Genomic DNA, 18,217 nt, shown 5'->3' with positions numbered 1-18,217 from the left:
GGGGGGAGGGAAAAAAGGGGGAATAAGGGAAAGAAAGAGAAGGGGGGGATAAAAAGGGGGGAAAAAGGGGGAAAAAGGAAAAAAAGAAGCAAGGAAAATGGATAGAAAAGAAGGGAAAAAAGGGGAAAAGGGGAAAAAATGAAAGAAAAGGAAATAGAGAGAAAAAAGGGAAAAAAAAGAAGAAAGTTGGAAAAAAGGGAAAATGAGGAAAAGGGGAGAAAAGGAGGAAAAAGGGGGGAAAAAAGGGAGAAAGGAAAGCAGGAAGAAAAGGGGAAAGGGGGCAGTGGGGAAAAGGGGGATGGAAAGGGATGAAGAATGAAGAAGGGAATTAAAGGGGAAAAAGGGGGGAAATGGGAAAGAGAAAAAAAGGAGGAAGAAAGGGGGGAAAAGGGGAAGGAAAGAGGAAAAAAAGGAGGAAATTAAAGAAAAAAGGGGGGAAAAAAGCACCCAGAAAACAAAGTGCTTTTGCTCTGAATACGGCACGGGAGGAAAAGTGGCTGTGGAATTGCTGAGGGGCGACAGAGGTGGGGATGTGCCCTAAGGATAAGGAAATGCACCCAGGGAACCTCAGCCAAAGCCTTCATGCAAAGGACTGCTGCCAACTATCAGCTCATGGATTGCATTTTCAGGCCTCTGCTGGCACGGCAGCTCCTGGGGCAGCTGCTGCCAGATGGGGAGAGCTGCCAGCATTGGGTTACAGCACCGCAGGTATCTCCCAGTTACATCCCAGTGCATCCACAGCCACCCTGGGGCCAGCGCAGCAGGGTCAGGGCTGATGGCAGCAGGGTCAAGCCTGGCTGTATGGCTTGCAATGGAAATTCAACTCAAAATAATACCAAAAAAGCAGCCCATCAATTTGTAGGGATCAAAGGCTGGGGGGTTTTTGCTCTGCTCTGCCACAGAGATGCCAAGCGGGGTGACCCAGCAATTCACCACTGGTGCCGACCCATTGCACCCATCCCTTCTGCAGCATGAAGAAGTGGCTGCTGCTCCATCCCATACAGCAGGCAGGACTGCAATAACCCCCCCTGGTGCACATCCATGCAGCCCTGTGAGAGCAAACACTCCTTTGCAGCACCAAATGCACTACATGGGTTTGCAGGGTGCTCCAACAGCATCAAGTGTTGTCTGCAAATAAAACTCATGAGGTTTGGAGTTGCTCCTATTTAATGTCATTCTCTTTTTCCTCCTTTTTATTTGGCTTTTGCTTTCCAAAGGTGGTTTTTTGGGGAGAACACCCCCAGCATCAGCTCTGCTGCAGGTAGTGCCCATCCATCCACACAAGGACTTTTTTAAGAGGCTCTTTTGCAGGCAAAACGATGCCTTCCAAACTACATGCTGTATGCATGGATTTGTTTTCAGTCCACCAACATGAAACCACTTATATAATTGTCGTACAGCAAACATCTCATTATGCAGCATGGAAGGAATAGTTCGCTTCGTGTCCCCCCCATCTCTGAGCTCTGTGCTTTTGGCCTTGGCCAAGATATTTCTCGTGTAATATAAATCAAAGCCAGGTGCATCTTGCTACGTGGAATACTTTTCTAATAAACATTGCTCAAAACAGATACACGCCTGTGTCCAAATACAGCCCAGCCCATCCTTTGGAGGAGCTGGAATTGGCCGGGTTTTCCTCCAGCAGTGCTAACAACCCCATCTTATCTGATACAAAAGACAGAGGAAGGTTTGCTTTGCATGAGGGATGGGGTGAGAACAGAGCTCAGATCTGACCACAGCACCCGTCATGGGTGTCTGATCCCAGTGTGAACCCCCAGCCAGCATTGCTTATCTTTGTCATTAGCTTTGTCTTTATTTCAGGCTTCTTGAAACCACAACCCAAGTGGCAGGGAAAAGAGGGCAGTCCCTGCACCAAAGACATCAGGAGTGGAAGCTCCAGATCCCTCCTGGCAGCTCAGGACTGCTCTGAATGATGCTCATGCAGCCAGGTAGCAGCAAAGCATGCAGTCTGCTCCACAGGCAGAGCAGCTTGAAGAGCCAAGAATGCTATTTATTTAGTCTGTCTTGTAGGGTTTGTAAAGGGAGTATGGGGAGCACCTGTGGGATCCTGGGCACCATACCACCACTGCTAACAAAGGGGACAGTGCTTCTGCACCCCCTCCCTGGCTTCTTCCCACCTGGGTGCTCATCATCAACATACCCACCCAAAAACCTCACATCTCCAAGGAGAGAGGACCAACGCCTCCACCTGGGACAGGGGATGGGCACTTCCAAAGCAGCCAGGCAACAGATGGGCAGCATGAAGTTAATGCTTTGCTCTGCATTGCTGGTGAAATCCCCTCCCTTTTACAGCTGGAAAACTTGCCATGTGCCAATTTGCTTCACTAGCTCCTCCATAAACCCATCAAGGGGGGCAGAGGGACATGGTTGCTCCATGCCCCCATGCTCCCTCCAGTGAGCCCTCTGTGACCCCTCTGGGCCCAAGCACTGATTTCTCACAATGTCATTTTCTCACTCTCTAATCTCAGGCTCTGCAGAACAGAGTGGCTCAGGGGGAAGCTGAGCACATCAGGGGATCCGTATGCCCTCAATGATCCCCAGCACAGAGACTCCATGTTGGGCACCATCCTGGTGGCAATGTCCCAGAGCCATCGCATCCTGGAGTTCAAATGATGATCTACAGGTTGTGCAAGGGGAAACTGAGGCACAAAGCAAATAAAGCTTCACTATGAGTTGCTTCTATAGCCCAGTCTTAGGGGAAAAAGTTAAAAACGAAGGATGATTTTGGCATTCTTGCCCTCGTGGCAAGCGCAGGGCGGCTGTTTGCACAGCCCCGATGCCAGTAGGGTTGTAGCATCCCTTCCCAGCCCTTTGCAGACATTCAAGCTGGGAATCCTGCTAATGAAAGGAAAACAGAGAGGAGCTGCGGAGCGGAGGCCCAGGGTGTGGTAACTCTAGAAGGCAGTGAGGAGGCATGAATGAAACCTTTCACTGTGGTCCAGAGGAGCCCGTGGCACACGGCATTGAGGAATGCGAGGCAGGGCGAGCGCACGATGCGGGGCAGGAGCCACGTTAGTTAATTAATTAGCGGGATGGGATGGAGCTGCAGCACAGAGTGGGCAGCAGGATGTGTCCCAGCAGCTGGGGAAGGGGAGAAGGAGGCTCGCTTCCCAAAGGCTGAAAAGCTGTCCTTATTTTTTCCTGTAATTATGTCTCCAAGGGATCGCTAACATTTACATTTTTGTGCGAGCTGTACAGTTTATTCACGGCCCCGCTCAGCAAAGGGCTCCGCTCATAAATGGCCTTATTGATGCTCACCCTCCTATACATTGTGCTCAGTCCGTGCTGTGAATGGGCGCAGTGTGTGAGGGAATGCCTCTCCTGGTGCTGGTGGGGGAATATCCCCAAAAAGCAGAAGGGAAGGGGGGCGTAGAGGTTCTTTCACACCTTCTGCTGGATTATTTCACCCCCTTTTCCCACTTCAGAAATAAATCCGTCAGGAAAAAGAGGAGGAAATGATCCCTTAATGTTGCAGACGGCTCCCAGCCCTGCTCCCCTCTGCTCCGTAGCCTTCTGCATCTCACCAGGAGACATTGCTATGGGGCAGTGGGACAGTGTTCACCCTCCCACACTCTCAGATGGAGCAGTTTGCTTTATCTGGAACTTCTCAGGAAGCCTCTCCCCAGTCTGAGGTTGGGAATGGCCATCAGTTGCCCTCAGATGGCTGACAATTGCCTTCCAATAGCTGACAATTCCCATTGGAGGTCAAGCAGCACACATGAGATGAGTGTGGGCAGCCTCAGGCACGCATCCATCTCTGCACACATCATGCACTGCGCTGTCCCTATCTCATCCCTACAGTCCCACTACTCAGATCCAACATCTACCTCCGAACTCTTATTCCTCCATGCAGGGAGAAATCCAAGTGCAAAACCCCACACCAGAGCAAGGAGCCCTCACTGCCCCACATCCCTCTGTGGGGATAAGAGCATCGCCTGCAGCCAGCAGCATCCCATCCCTGCTGCCTTGCACGCTCTGAACACAAATAGTGCCCCTCTGTGCCTCCTCCACGGACACATAGATGGCATTATACTGAGCTGGCCCCAGCTCTCGGGCATAATATTTTTTTAGCAGAGGACTAAATATTTTTAACATATGCAAACACGCATGGCTGAGGCACCTCCAGAGCCGGGATGCTGAGGGCAGAACAATGTCACCTTTCTATGGCAGCGCTGCCGGTCCCTGAGATGACGATCATGCAGCTTTGGAGGGATGGGGGCAAAGAGAAACGTGGGAGATTTTGGGGGTGAATTCTGCAGAAAAAGGACCTGGATTCCTTTGAGGTGAAGGAGTGGGGATGCACAGAGCAGAGGTCTGTCTGCTGGGCACGGGTGCCCGTGCAAACATACCTGCGTGCGCGCCAGCCTTGGCCAGGAGGAAGCGTTCCTGACTTTGAGCAAACAAAAAGGTGCCGGGTCAACTAAGTGGAGCAGAAAGTTCTGCCGTAGGTAAATAGGTCAGTGTCGGCTCTCAATGGAGAGGCATGGCTGGGGACATTCCAGCCATCCCAGGCACGTACTGCTCCCCTCCCGTCCACCTCTGTGATTGGGGAAACTGAGGCACGAGTGCTGTGTGCGTTTGGCTGCAGGGATGCTGCACTGGTACCCAAGTGGTGTGAGAAGCCCAGTTCAAGCCTTTAATCTGTGCAATGAGTTGCATCAAGCACTGCATGCAACCCTGCTTTATTGCTCACCCAGCTCTGCACATCTTCTTCCCTGCTAAGAGGCCCATTTGCACCGCCCCAGAGTGCTGCATTAACAAAAGTGGGAGCATAATGCTGCCCATTGAAATGCCCCCTGCACCTGCGATGGGGTGGACGTGAACCTGGAGCACAGAGGTCCCCTCTGTTTCTGATCACAAACCCATCCCAGCACACAGAAGCACATCGCAGAGCAGCTATATGGGGCTGTCCCATCCAAAAGCAAGAGCCAGATTAAATAGGAACGCATGCACATATTCCTCTTGCTCCTTCCAAGCCCCCAGACATATTTTCAGCCCCAGATGGTGACAATCCCTCCACCCGATGGGCTGATGAGGACAAAGAAGGGACCCAAAGGTTGGACCAACTGATGCCCGTGGGACAGCACAGCCCTCACCAAAGGAATGGGTTTGGCTGCTGGTGACAGCAGCTTCCTGCAGCTGGGAGCGCAGAGGCCGACGTGAGGATTTTGCTACTTGGCTGTGCTGGCACGGCTGCGACGTGCGGACTGGGCTCACGACTCGTAGGAACGTCTGCTTTCAAGCTTCCTTTTCAAGTCTAATAAAAACAACCCATGCTTGCCTTGCCTCTCCTCCTGCTGAGCCACTAAACTGCATCCATGTGCCCAGCGGGAGAAAGTGAGCAAAACCTGGCGATGCTCAGGAGCAAAGTGCCACTGGGCTCCAGCAATGGGCACAGAGGGGATGGCGGGTTGGCACCAAGCTGGAATGGCTCCTGCCTCATGCTCTGCCAGCTTCACCACTTGGGTTTTGTTTGGTTTGGAAAGGTGTGCCATGCCTGCGAGAAGCGTGATGTTCCCTCATGGCTGCGATGTAGGAGGCGGTGCTGGCAGTGCCTGCGTGCTCCCATCCATGGTGCCTGGCTACCTCCCTTGCCTGCTCAAACACACACTCAGTCCAGAGCTCGGCACCTCAAAGGCTCCATTTTCCAGCTGTTGAGGTGCTGAAAGATTGAGATTACACCAGAAGGAAAAAAAAAAGAGGCATTGCAACGGTGGCTGCACCTTACTGAAGCTTTGCTGCACCAATGGGGGATAACAGAGCATCCTGTTCTGTGTCGTGACATAGCATCAGCCCTTGCATTGCTGTGGTGCAGGGCTGCAGCATCCCTAGGCAGAGGGAGGATGTGCCCTTGGGTGGAAGGGACATGGGGGAGTCACACAGGTGTCTGCGCCTGGCCTTGGTTGTAGGAAGATTCACTCTTCTATGGCTTCAGCATCACTTTGTGACCATGTGGCTCCTGGCTTCGATCTCTGCTTTGGGTTGTCCCTGGGAAATAAGAGATGGAAAGGATCCACGTGATCATGGCTCTTGCCACCAGCACAAAGGTGTTATCACATCACCTCTTCCCACTTCTTGCTCTTTCATGGATCAGGCTGCTCAGATGGGATGGGGAGCTTTCCATTCATTTGTAATCATAAATTCCTGTTGGATTTTGTAGTCCGAAATGAAATCTGTGGATGTCACCTGCAAAGGTGAGGAGAGCTGCTGAGCCCGCTCCTGCATCCCAGGTTGGAGCTTAATCTGCCTTCATTTATTTGCATTATGAATTCAGCAGAAGTAATGGAGGAGGGAGCAACCACCTCTTCCTGCCCATCTTCAAATCAGACATAAACTCAGCTCAAAGAATCGCGGTGGTTTTGCTGCTGCTGGTGATGCAGTGAGGACCTTGGCACGGCAGAGTGCAATTGGGCACTGAGTCCCATCCCATTGCAACCTGCTACATCAGGAGGTGCAGGCTGCCCACAGATCCACGTGGGTGCCTCCCAACTCAAGATATTCCATGAGATCCTATCATGCATTATTGTGGACACAGTAGTTCTGCTCCAAGGAATAGAAGCTTTTCAGAGAGCTTCGAGCAATGTGTGCATTCCTAACACAAGGCCCAGGGGGAGGCTGCAGGCTGGGCGCTCCCAGCCAGGTAGGCGGGAGATGAAAGGACACCTCACAATCACTGCTCGATGCCGGATGAATGTTTTTCCTCCAAATTATGGGAGAGGAAATTCAATATTTTTATAGGACTTGCCTTTGCATAATAAGGAACGGCGCGGGGAGAACAATTCGGTATTCACGCTCAGTGCAAACAAACGCCTTCTGAAAGCCCCTCACCTCCGAGCCCAGCCCTGGAGAGGCTCAGCAGCAACCTGTCCTTGTCCCCATGGGGCTGGGACCCACTGCCAAAGCCCTCATGAGGAATCAGAACCAAGGAGAACACACCCGAGTGACACCACCTGAATGAAGACCAATGCTGCTGTAGCCACATGAAGCTGCCCAGGTTGCTGGAGGTGGGGAGCACAGCCCTGTGCCCACATTGCATCACATCAGACCCGATTTGGGTGCAGCTCTTCCTAAAATAAGCCCCATCTCTGAGGTTTCTGTGCCCTTGTAAGAGCCCAGCCTCCATTCCTAACACAGCAACAGGGGGAAAGCATGCAGCACGGTCACCAAGCAGGACTTTGAGGGACAAAATGCACTCAGCAAATGCAGGAAGGGACCCGAGTCCACCCCCATCGTTCACCAAACCCTGGCTCTGCTGTCTCCATCCTCTGCTGCTTATTCCCCCCTGCTCCCTGCAGCCTTTGCTGAGCCCTTTGCTAGTAAACAGCACTCTGCCCCAGGGCCAGCTTTCCCAGCACTAAAAGCCCACTTATTTCTGTTTGTCCCGACAAAACAGTAGCAGATTTGTGCTATAAATCCCCATTAATGGAACAATCGATGTTGGCTTGTTCCCATTAGCACTTTCCAAGAGGGAAAACCCTTCTGTGCGTGCACATACGTGTGAGTGCGTGTACACTTCTCCCCCTTGCGAACAACAGCCAGGGCTCTAAACTCAAGATCTCCCCTGGTAGATGCCAAAGTTCATAAGCGGAATCTAAATATTTCAAATCCTGACAAACTGAAACAGAGAAAAGTCTTGTTGCATCACTTTCTAGAAGGCTTCTTTCAAACAAAAGCTGGTGCTTAATCCATGCATTCTGTGCAAACCGGGGGGAGCATTAGTCCAATGTCTTGTAAAGACGTGAATTAGCTTTCAGTACAGAAGTGAAGGAGGATTAACCCAGCATGTGTGTGGGGCCTCATCCATTGCCAGATTTCCTAAGTGTCCACTGGAAAGCAATGCCCAGCCTGGCTGGTCCCTGCTTTAGGAGGTGTGTGAAACCCTCAGAGGGGTTTTGATTGAGGACAAGAGAGGATCTCTGTGTTTTCCAGCAGCAGAACTCCCAGCAGAGATCCTGGTGGGATACAGCAGCCACATCCATTGTGTGGGTACCACAGCTCCAATGGGCTCATTGCCTCCGCCTCACCCACATCACACTCCAGCTTAAGGCTCTCAATGGGGATGGGGGGAAAAAAAAGCACATTGGTGGTGAAGAGCTCCAGCAAACAGGGCAGTGAGGAAGCAAGAAGTCCAAAGGCAAGGACAGGAGAGGTGAACTTGCACTGCAGCATCTGCTTCGGCAAAAAAAGAGAACTGCTTCCTTCCTCCATCCCTTCCACTCCTCCTCCCTCCTTCAGCTGCGCAGCTGGATGGATCTCATCCCGACCGGGCTCACCCTGCTGGGATTTATCCCGACTGATGGAATGCATCCTGATGGATCTCATCCCGACGGGATTATCTTGATAAGGCTCACCCTGCTGGGACTATCCTAACGGGGTTCATCCTGCCGGCTTTTCTCCCGCTGTATGTTCTCAAATGGCAAACAGGTGGCGATGTTGTACTCCAGGATTTCAGCTTCCAGCCCCAAAAGTCGGGCTGCATCCAGAGAGCCGCCTTCCGAGGCAGCCAGGCCGCATTCCCCCCCGTGTTCAGTGGGGCAGGCTCTGCTGGCTGCAGGCACAGGAGCTGAGCTGGGAGAGCGGCAGAGCAGAGAAGTGCACTGGGCAAGAGCTTTGCAGACAGCTTGTGCGCACCAAAAGCACCAGTGCGGTGGTGAAGATTGTAAGGTTAACAAGTTTTCTTGCTCCCAAAGCCACTTGCAGGTGCAGTCTGCCCTGCACGGCCAGGCATCACTGATGATGGTGTCTTGGGGGGAACCAGCACAATGACATCTTGCTGCATCCATTCCTGGAGGGAAGTCTGTGCGAGATGCTGTCCCCAAGGGATGCAGTGTGAAGGGATCCAGTCTGTGCTGCCATGGAACCACGTCCTTCTTTTTTTTGCAGAGAAACAAATCTGGTGCTGGAGCCTCTCATCCTCTGTAAAAGGAGGTGGAAGATACTGGAGAAGCTCCTTGCCTTCACTGTGCCTCCAGGCAGGAGATTCCCACAGTGTGGGATACACTGAGTTGCAGGGCAGTGCCATGTTCCTACAGACTGGCGGCATTTCTTCAGCAAAGCCCCTTTGGCCACAGCTCATGGGACACCAGCCATGCCAGGTGATGGAGAGCAGCAGCAGAAGGTCTCCCAGCTGTACCAGGCTGAAGGGCTCCATCCTGCACCATCAGTGCAGGAAAAGGTGAGCACTCCATGGAGGGGACAGGCCAAAGTTCTGGGTGCATTTCATCAGGAGAAGCTGAGGCTGTGGTGGGAGGCTTGAGAAACACAGGGCAGCATCCATCCTCAGGCACGGCCCAGCAGGATGAAAAGTGATGGTAAAGCACAGGCTAAGAAAGCAACGCACCGCACTAATCCACAAAGACCCATCTTGCAGAGCAGACACGAGTCATCTCAGGTCACATCCAGACCTCTGCAGAGCTCCCACCCACCAACCCCAAACCCCATCCTCATCTTAGCACAGCAACCAGAACCAGCACAAAGCCAAACATGCAGCCTACGGAATGGCAAACAAACCTGATCCCACTCCCCCAATGCCTGCAGAGGGGAATACGCAGCTGACTGCCCTAAAATCCCCCTCTGCTACAAAAATCATGAGTTTCTGCATAAAAACCCATCTCTGAACACTGCTGGGCAAATGCCCTCCCCATCCCTAGCTCATCAATGAGTGATTTCTGTCTCTCAGCCGTGTGGGGTGACCTGTCTTGCAATGGGATGGTATGAGCTGTGCCAAAACGCACTTAGGAACAGCGCAGTGTTTGAACCACCCTACAACTGAGCCTTATTAAATAAAACCAAAGCAAAACAAAACCCCTTCAGAACAGAAACATGTAAATCCCAGCTCCTTGCTGGTGTTATCTAGCAGCCAGAGAAACGCATGCTATTTGAAACCACCATAAATATTAGGGGATGTCTGATCTCCAAGGGCCAGCGGATTTGATGTGTGGATGCTGTCATCTAGGAACGAGCAGGGAGCAGCAGACGTGCACTACTGACTCACACCGCAGAGATGCTGGGAATCAGCTGCAGTTCCCCTGTTTTCATAATCTCACGTATTTTATTTGCTTAAGGTTGTTGGTAACTGTTGCTTAGTAGTGGGCCACTGGCCCTTTAACACCTTTCTCCTCCAAGGATGGGCAGCCAAAGAGGACGGCAGGCGATTCCAGGGTGTTTCATTCCATGGGATCTGTGGCAGCTCTGCTAAAAGACTTTTGGGTCCCCGGGTGCTTCGATCCCGAGCGTGATGCATCAAAACCACAGCAAAATCAGAGCAGCAAAACAACTCTGGACACATCTGCTGGCCATGGAGGGCTCCAGAGACCCCTAAGACCATAGCCTGGGTGGGCTGAGCTCCATTCCAGCCCTGGGGAGCACCCCCAGCTCCAAGCTCTGCTGGCACCCTCATCGCCTTGCAGCAAACCACCGCTCTCCTGCAGTGCCCATTGCAAACTGTTGCTTTAACGAATGCGTGCTTTGGGGTGTACTCAGCAAATGTCATCCCAAGAGTGGGGGGCAGCCCAGCGGAGTTGTATAGAAGTGTGTTCCTGCCCCCAGGAGACATCTCCAAGGGGTTGCCAGTTTGCCCACATCTGCTCATAACCAGCATCCTGCCATGGGATGCCTGCACACACCTCCCGCAGATAGGACAAGGGAGAGAAGAAAGGAATAAATCCTGTTAATAACCCTCATTTTTCTCTCATTTTTCTCTCCTTTAATTACAGCCAGGCTCACAACACCTCACTACCTGTGACATGCCTGGGTGCAGCCGTGATGCACGAGGATGCTCTGTGCTGCGGGGATGGAGCTGCACATCCTATGTGTTCCCTTAGGTAAAATCTCACCTGGATGCCAGTCCCGTGGCACTGTGCAGAGCTGGGCTGGGGCACACAGGACTGGGATGTACAAACAGAAAGCTATCGCTTTTCGGATGACCCTCCTTATGATTTTAGAGCGGTAGAGAAGGAAGCGCGCTGCTTCTGATGAAAGATTTAAAAGGAATAGTGTCACCAATCCCGTTGGGAGTCCCTAGGCCCAAAAGATCCTGCGTTGACATTATAGCGTTGAGATAATGCTAACCTCCATATGGATAAAATCGAGGGGTTTTATTTAAGGAAGCGTTACTTGAAACGAGCGCATTGCGGGAATCCACATCAGCCCAGAAGCCGGGTGTCCTCAGCAGCCAAGCACATTCTCGGTGTCACAAGCTTGGACGTCGCTGCTATAGGAAAATTAAAACTATTTTGGAGCAGAAAGAGCCAAATTTGGGGACCGACCTGGAGAGCAGCTGAGGATCCGTGCGCACGCAGGGCTGAGCCGTCGGCGCTGCAAAGTGATACGGTCCTCATCGGCACTCCCTGTGCGCATCGCAGGAGCTCCTCATCTTGAATGGGTTAATCCCATCTGGTCGGGAACAAAACCTCTTCTGCGTGTTTTTCTTTCGTTTACCACCAACAAAAATGCCTGTTTTCACCGTGTGCCTTTTTGTAAATTAAACAGCGTCGTCGCGTCATCGGCTCCAGCGCGGATTTGTCTGGGGAAGAGTTACTGCCTTTAGCCCTGAGGCAGCTGCCTGACTCAAACTCCATCCTAAGTTTCTAAAGGATTCCACGAAAGCCGTTTGTACAGAAGAGGTACGACCTGAGCCCGCGCGCCCATAGCGCGAAACGAAAAGGACAAGAACAGTTCTGAACGGCGCCCCAAACCCAGCAAATGCTCTTAAACACTTTTAAAATCACCCACGGGTTTCCAAAGAGGGGGTGGGGATCCCCCAAATGACAGAGTGGTTTCCGTGTTCTGTTCGGTGTCCCCAGGGCAGGATCTGCCCCAGGTGCATGCATAGCGCTGGGGCATTCCCAGTGCCGAGGACACCTCAAGTGCCCAGAGCTGGGGGAAGCTCTGTGGGTGCAGTCAGAGTGAGTGCAGAACGCAGCCCCTTCCGACCGCCACTGCCACCAAAAAAGCCCAAGCAGTCCCCTCACCCCACCCCCAGCGTTTCCCCAATCCAACCGCAACACGGCGAAACCAAATGGATTTTCCAACAGCGTTCCCTCACCTTTCCCCGCGAGTCGGAAGCTGCCCTGTGCTGCCTTCCCAGTCTCTCTCTGCGCTATCTCCAGTCCTCCTGCAGCTCCGGCGGGGCTGGAAATGCCATCAGGCTCCGGCAATACGCAGGGGAGCCCCTCGCTGTCAGCCCCCGTCCACCTGCCTGCACGTTCCTGCAGCCCGGCGGTCCGGCGCGGTGTGGAGCAGGCATGAATCCGTCCCTGGTGTCTGCTGATGACTTCACTTCATTAGCATGCTCCTGATAGTTCTCTCTGACTGTCTTTTACTGACTTTAAGGCTCTGCTAATCAAAATACTGTAGCACTTAACTATTTCCTGACTCCGGGCTTTTGTAAGACAAAGCCCCACAGGGTAACGAAACCCAAACTGGAACAGAGATTGGGATTCGTGCCCCAGCCCGGATCTGGGAATGGTGTTTGGAGCTCTGCAGAGCAGTGTGCTCCGTCCGGCTGCACCCAGGGCGCAGTGCTGCTGTGCCGCGCGGGACCTTTAGTGCAGGCGGATGCAGAGAGGAAGGAGCCTTTCCACCTTCGGGGTGAAATTTCCCCCCGTGGAGACGGAGTGGTTTTATTTAAAGGCAGCTCAGACAGAAGCAGCTGAGCGGGGTTTGGTGCACGAAGCTGTCGCCCTGCGGTCACCCACGCTGTGTCACCCGTGACCAGTGCCACCACTGCCATTGCCTTCTTGCTGGTGTGAGTAGGGACAGAGAACTTTCTGTAAAAGCAATGGGGTTTCTGGGTGAGAGGAGGAGTGTGCAGGGCGCAGGCACAGAACACAGCCCAGCCAGCAGCATGCCTGACACATGGGACAGTGGCAAGGACAGCGCCCGGCACTCCGGGTGCCAACCCAAAGCTTTCCCCCTACACTTCTCATTGCTTTGGAGTCCATGTCAGGTTTTCCTTGCACAAAGAGAAACGGGAGTGAGTTTTGCAACAGTAGGATAGGAAAAAGAAAAAAAAATAAAAAGAGGACAAAACTACATAAGCCCATGTGCAGCTCTCCCTGGGTGCATGTGGTTGTGCACCCATAGTTGCAAACAGCTGTTTCCCTATGTATAGTGTACAGCAGTGTTTGCACACACGCACACACACACGTGCCATGCCCACTTTTTGCATGCAGAGTTCCTGCACGTGCGGATGCTGCAGCCATGCATGCATGCAACCTGCATGTGGGTGAGGGGCTTGCATGCGTGTGCTTGCACATGGGGTGGGAACACGGGGTTTAACCATTTCACTGTCAGCTTTGAGCACTCTGCCGCCTGGAAATGAGGCAAAATCTCTGCGCCTGCGCTCTCACCCAATTAACACCCTCTCACCCTAACGAGAAAACCAGCCCCAAATAGCTTTTAATAAAGGCCTGCTGTGCGCCGGGTGTCGGAGCGCGGAACTGCCGTCGCAGGAGCAGCTGTGGGGTCCGGCGGGTTGGAGGCCTGATTCATACCCAGCAAAATGAGGTCAGGAGCGGATGAGTCTCCGAATGTTCATTTCTTCGCACAGGAGGTGACCCACATTTTTTGTGGCTGATTCACAGCTCAGCTGCAGACACGGCTATCTTTAGTCCCGGGGAGGGACGTGGAGAGGCCGTGCACCGCTGCCAGCCCCTGGCCCCTCCACGAGAGCCTTCTGGGGGCAATTAGTTCTATAATTTTATATGTAGATATATATATCCACCTCCCTCTGCTTCCTACAACTTCTGCTGGAAGAGAACGAGACCACGAGCAGCTTTCCTGCAGAGCTGGAAGTAGAAATGCTGCCCCAGCTGCGGGGAGATGGGTGCATCCCTGTGCAACTCACACCATGGGGTGCCCACCCATTGCAGCCCCTTTTTTGGGACCTGCTGAACTTCAGCCCAGTCACAGAGGGACGAGAAATGGGGACTTGGGGTCCCAACACCCTGTTGTACTGGTGGGGCCACGTGGGCTGACAGGACCAGGGGTTACCAACACCAGCCTTGCCATCATTAGCAGGATGGGGACCAGTGGCTGTGTGGTCATCGGGACCCCCCCAGAAGAGGAGGGCTCTGTTTATGCTGATAAGGGCAAAGGATGCTAAACAAAGCTGCTTTCTGTTCCAGCTGGGCCCAGCATGGCTCTCCAGCACTTTCCCGTGCAAAGGAAGGAGTTGTTGCAGTTGTGGCTGCATCCAGCACCCGGAGTGCCGTTGCACGAATGATAACATTTTAGCAATGTTTATCCTTCTCCTTCAGGGAGGGATCTTTCTTTATCTGTTTTTAGAGCCCTAAAGCACATGTTTACTTTTTACAATGAGCAAAGTCTCCAGCGCTGGCGCAGGAGAGCCTGAAGCATGGGTGTGAGGGTGATCCTGCGCTTAAAGGGCTAAAAATGACTTGGCAGTATTTTTTAAGCAAGACACAGCAAACAAACAGTCTCTGGCCCTGTCCCATGACAGCAGTGCACACAGAGGGTTGCTTCCTACAAGCACTTCCCTCCCTGGGCAAAGCCTTGCAGGGAGGGTGGTCCCCAAATGGCCCAGTCCTGACCACTGTCAGTCACATCACAGAAATACAGAAGGAATTATGGAATCATAGGATGGTTGGGATGGAAGGGACCTCAAAGATCCTCAAGATCTAACCCCCTGCCATGGGCTGGTTGCTTCCCAGATCTGGATCCCATGGCCCCATCCAACTTGGCCTTGGGCACCTCCAAGGATGAGGCATCCACAACACTCAGCACAATCTTTGGTTTCTCCCATTGCTTTGGGTTGAACACAAGTAGCTCCCAGCAGTTCCCTTACTAATGTCAGCAAGCAGCGATTTCAAAGCCCTAAACCCCAAGCACAGCCTCACACATAACCATGGGAGAAAGCATCACACACATCCAGCTTGCACCTGTAGCACAACCACATGAAATGCAAATCTTGCTTTGCTTAAGAGCTAGCGTGAGTTGGCAAGGAGGGAGGATTTAAGTCTCTTCCTGTCTTATTTAATGCGTGGACACCAATCTGGCAGGCGGACATGGTGGGTGCTCCCCATCCATTCCATGGCCCCTTCCCTCTGCCTATACAGTAGAGCATGACTCATCTATTTCATAACAAACATGAGCTGGGTAAAACAACAACAACAAAAAAAAGATCCCCAAACCCAGCAGCACATGCTTTCTTAAATAATAAACATATAAAAATGTTAATTAAATCATGCTTTTTGACTGAGAATGATGGGAAAATACTTTCGCACAATGCTGAAATCAACACAGCTTGCTTTTTTTAACGTCTTCTTGCAGCCAAATAGATGCAAAGACCAAGAAAGATGAGGGGCACGCACTGTGCAAGAGCTGCAAACCAAACAGCCTGTTCCTTCTGCAGGAAAGCATCTTCTGTTCTAAGGGAGAACGCCAGATGACTTAATGTGCCACAAGCATCTCTCCAAATGAGTCTGTAGTGAGCACAGATATGAGACCCAGATGTTGACCACAGCCCCACCAGCAATTAAAAGAAGAGATCCAAAGCTGAAAGCTCCTGGTGCCTCTCAGACACAACAGCAGCCCCAGCAAGACCAACGCCCTTGCTTTGAACAAGCACAATGTTAGTAGGGCAATAGGGCCATGGCCAAACCAAGCACAGCACTGGGAGCAGATCAAATCCTCTGCAGCCAATGGACACTTAGAATATCCTTATGCCCTCATTCCTGGGGATATCCTTCTTGCAGCATTATTCACACTGCTTCGGAGAGTTTTGGTGTCTGGCTTCCACAGTTGTCCCATGGATGGACTCCAGACTGCACCAACTGGGATGAAAAAGAGAAAGGACGTGGGAGCTTCCTAGAAACCCAACAGCCACTGTGCACATGGTTTCTGAAACGAGGAGGAGGCATTTAGTGGCCTCTGTTGTGGGGAGATGCTCTGGGATGGTATTGAAGTGGCCTGAGCCAGACAAAAGCATTTCAACAATAATGTTCCCAGGCCAGAAATGAAATCTGAGCAAAACGCTGGAAGTTACCCAGCAGAAATAATAAGGCATGTGCAGGAGCTTGCTGACTCCCAGCTGTTGAGAGAAACCCAACTTTGCCACCATCCCCAGAGATTTTCCTTCACTTTCTTGTAGCAAATCCATCCTCCCAACCCCACCAAGCAACACCAGCCTTCTGGAGCAGGAGGAGCTGGGCTCCACCACCTCCACCCTTTAACCATTTCTCCCATGCTTTGGGTGAGGGCAAGATCCTCCCATACTATACCACAGAGTGCTCTGACAATAGAGATCCTGTCTTCAAGAGCATGGTTATGATGGTCACAGACACCCAAAGCTTCTTGAGGGACACCTTTGGCAGCGAGTTCCTCCTGACCACATGAGAGTTCAGTGTGGCCAAGAATGGGATGGCATTCAACGCAATGACAGCCAGCCCCAGTCACCTGCTGTGCTTGGGCTCTGCTAACACTCACCATCTTTTGTTTGTTTGTTTTGTTTCTTTGGCAGCTTTTTAACGAATCCTATCACCAAAAACAAAGGAAATTACACTAAAAGGACTGTGCTAAAATAGCTTTAAGGGCCTGACTCTAGCTGACACCTATAGTTCTAGAGTGTTGTGCCAGAGCGTGAATCATGCTCAGATTGTTGGCCAACACGGGCCATTTCCATTATGCAGCTGCAGTAGTTCAGATCTCCTGGTCTGTTTGTACAGAGCTTGGCACCAATCGCTTGGCTCCTGTCCTGCTGGTGGTACAACTTCATCTAAAACCTTCTGACTGTTGTCACCCATGAAAGGAATCGGGTTAAAGTTGGGGCGATGGGGAAGGAAAAAAAAGGGGAAAAAAGAGGTGTTTTGTGCAGCTGGCCCAAAATGTAAAAGAGAAACCTTCCAGCAAAGTGGAGAACAGTGCAAGGTCAGAATGTTTGGTTTTTAAAGAAATGCAGTTAATGTCTAAGTTTGGGAAGGAAAATGAAGGCTGGTTGGCTTCCCAATCAGGGATCCTCATGCAATGAGGATATGGGACCCACATTCCTTAATCACAGAACCACAGAATCACTCAGACTGGAGAAGACCTCCAAGATCCTCTACCCCAGCACACATCCCACTGTGCCCATAACCACATCCTTCAGGGCCACATCTCCATGGTTCTGGGACACCTCCAGGGATGACGACCCCAACACTTCCTGCAAAACCTGCACAGAACACACTTACAGGTGATTGCAACAAGAGTGTGAGCAGCCAGAAGCAACGGCTGGCTGCCAAATCACTCCTTTGCATCCTGCTGCTGCCCAACCTTCCAACAGCCTGCGGCCCTGTGTGCATCACCCAGCCTGGCTGTGTTTTCCAGTCCCACCTGCTCCAATTCCCCTGCCCCGAGGGGGCTTCAGTGCAAGCTGCAGCAGGCAGGGCATGGAGCAGCCCCAGCAGCCCTTTGTCAGGGAGGAATTTTAACACGGCCAATCAATTTGGATCCGTAGCACACCTATGCAAGCAACGCACAGGAATGAGGCAGCAGAGCATTAAAAGCTACAGAAAACAGAAGGGAATTAATTATGGGTGTTTTGCTTTTTTTTTTTTTCTTTTCTTTTTTTTTGGAAATGGCATTCTCTGCCAAGCATTCTTGGAGTCCAGCATTCTTGTACTGCATCCAGCCTTGCCAGCCTCCAGCATGCAGGAGTCATGAGTCAGGGTTTGAACGGTGAAGTGCTATTGACTCAAAAATAATTAGACCGAGGGAAAAAAATATAAATAATTAAACATGAAACCCGGTTGCATCACTTGATTTTCGCACCCAGCCTCCATCCCTTTGGCATGCTCTGACATCACCTTTGCACTTTGCAATTACATCATTTTTATTCCAAATGAACTCGTGCGTGCCCAAGCCCTGACCTGGGATATATCCCATCCCAGCCTGCGGGCTCCATCCCGCTGCTCTCCTTCCATGAATAATGGAAACAGGAGACAGAGGAACTTTCCTACACCTCATCCAGCTTTGCCTGCTGCCACATTATCATAATATTATATTAACGTGCAAATTGTGATCATTGGCAATAAAAAAATATGTAAGAGAACGGAACGTATGCGCGAGTGGGGACTCATGGTTGATTCCATTTTGGGGACCAAGAACGAGTCGGAACAGATTCTTACTGTTTTACCTTAAAGGACGTGGTAATTCCCAGACTGACGGCCCTCAACAAAGCACCCGAAGCCTCAGAAGGAAG

The 18,217-nt window shown here is 51.7% G+C and overlaps 1 protein-coding gene across 8 annotated transcripts in view; it reads right to left on the bottom strand.

Moving 5' to 3' along the window:
* Positions 1–18,217, bottom strand: part of ZNF469 (zinc finger protein 469) — a 168,816-nt gene that overhangs the window by 36,544 nt on the left and 114,055 nt on the right. For 3 of the 8 annotated variants that reach the window (XM_085551174.1, XM_085551179.1, XM_085551180.1), the window contains exons 1-2: positions 12,065–12,812; positions 11,286–11,542 (exon numbers count right to left, since the gene is read on the bottom strand). The exons of 3 other annotated variants lie outside the window; for them this stretch is intronic. The gene's annotated coding sequence lies outside the window, so the exon portion shown is untranslated. Of the gene's footprint in view, positions 1–11,285; positions 11,543–12,064; positions 12,813–18,217 lie in introns of those variants that run through there. 2 more of the 8 variants (XM_015874393.3, XM_085551181.1) reach the window with 1 other exon arrangement.

The sequence above is a fragment of the Coturnix japonica genome, chromosome 6 (assembly GCF_054131305.1).
Source record: "Coturnix japonica strain WE chromosome 6, WE-NBRP24, whole genome shotgun sequence".
Lineage (NCBI taxonomy): Eukaryota > Metazoa > Chordata > Aves > Galliformes > Phasianidae > Coturnix > Coturnix japonica.
This window is presented reverse-complemented; position numbering and strand designations above follow the sequence as displayed.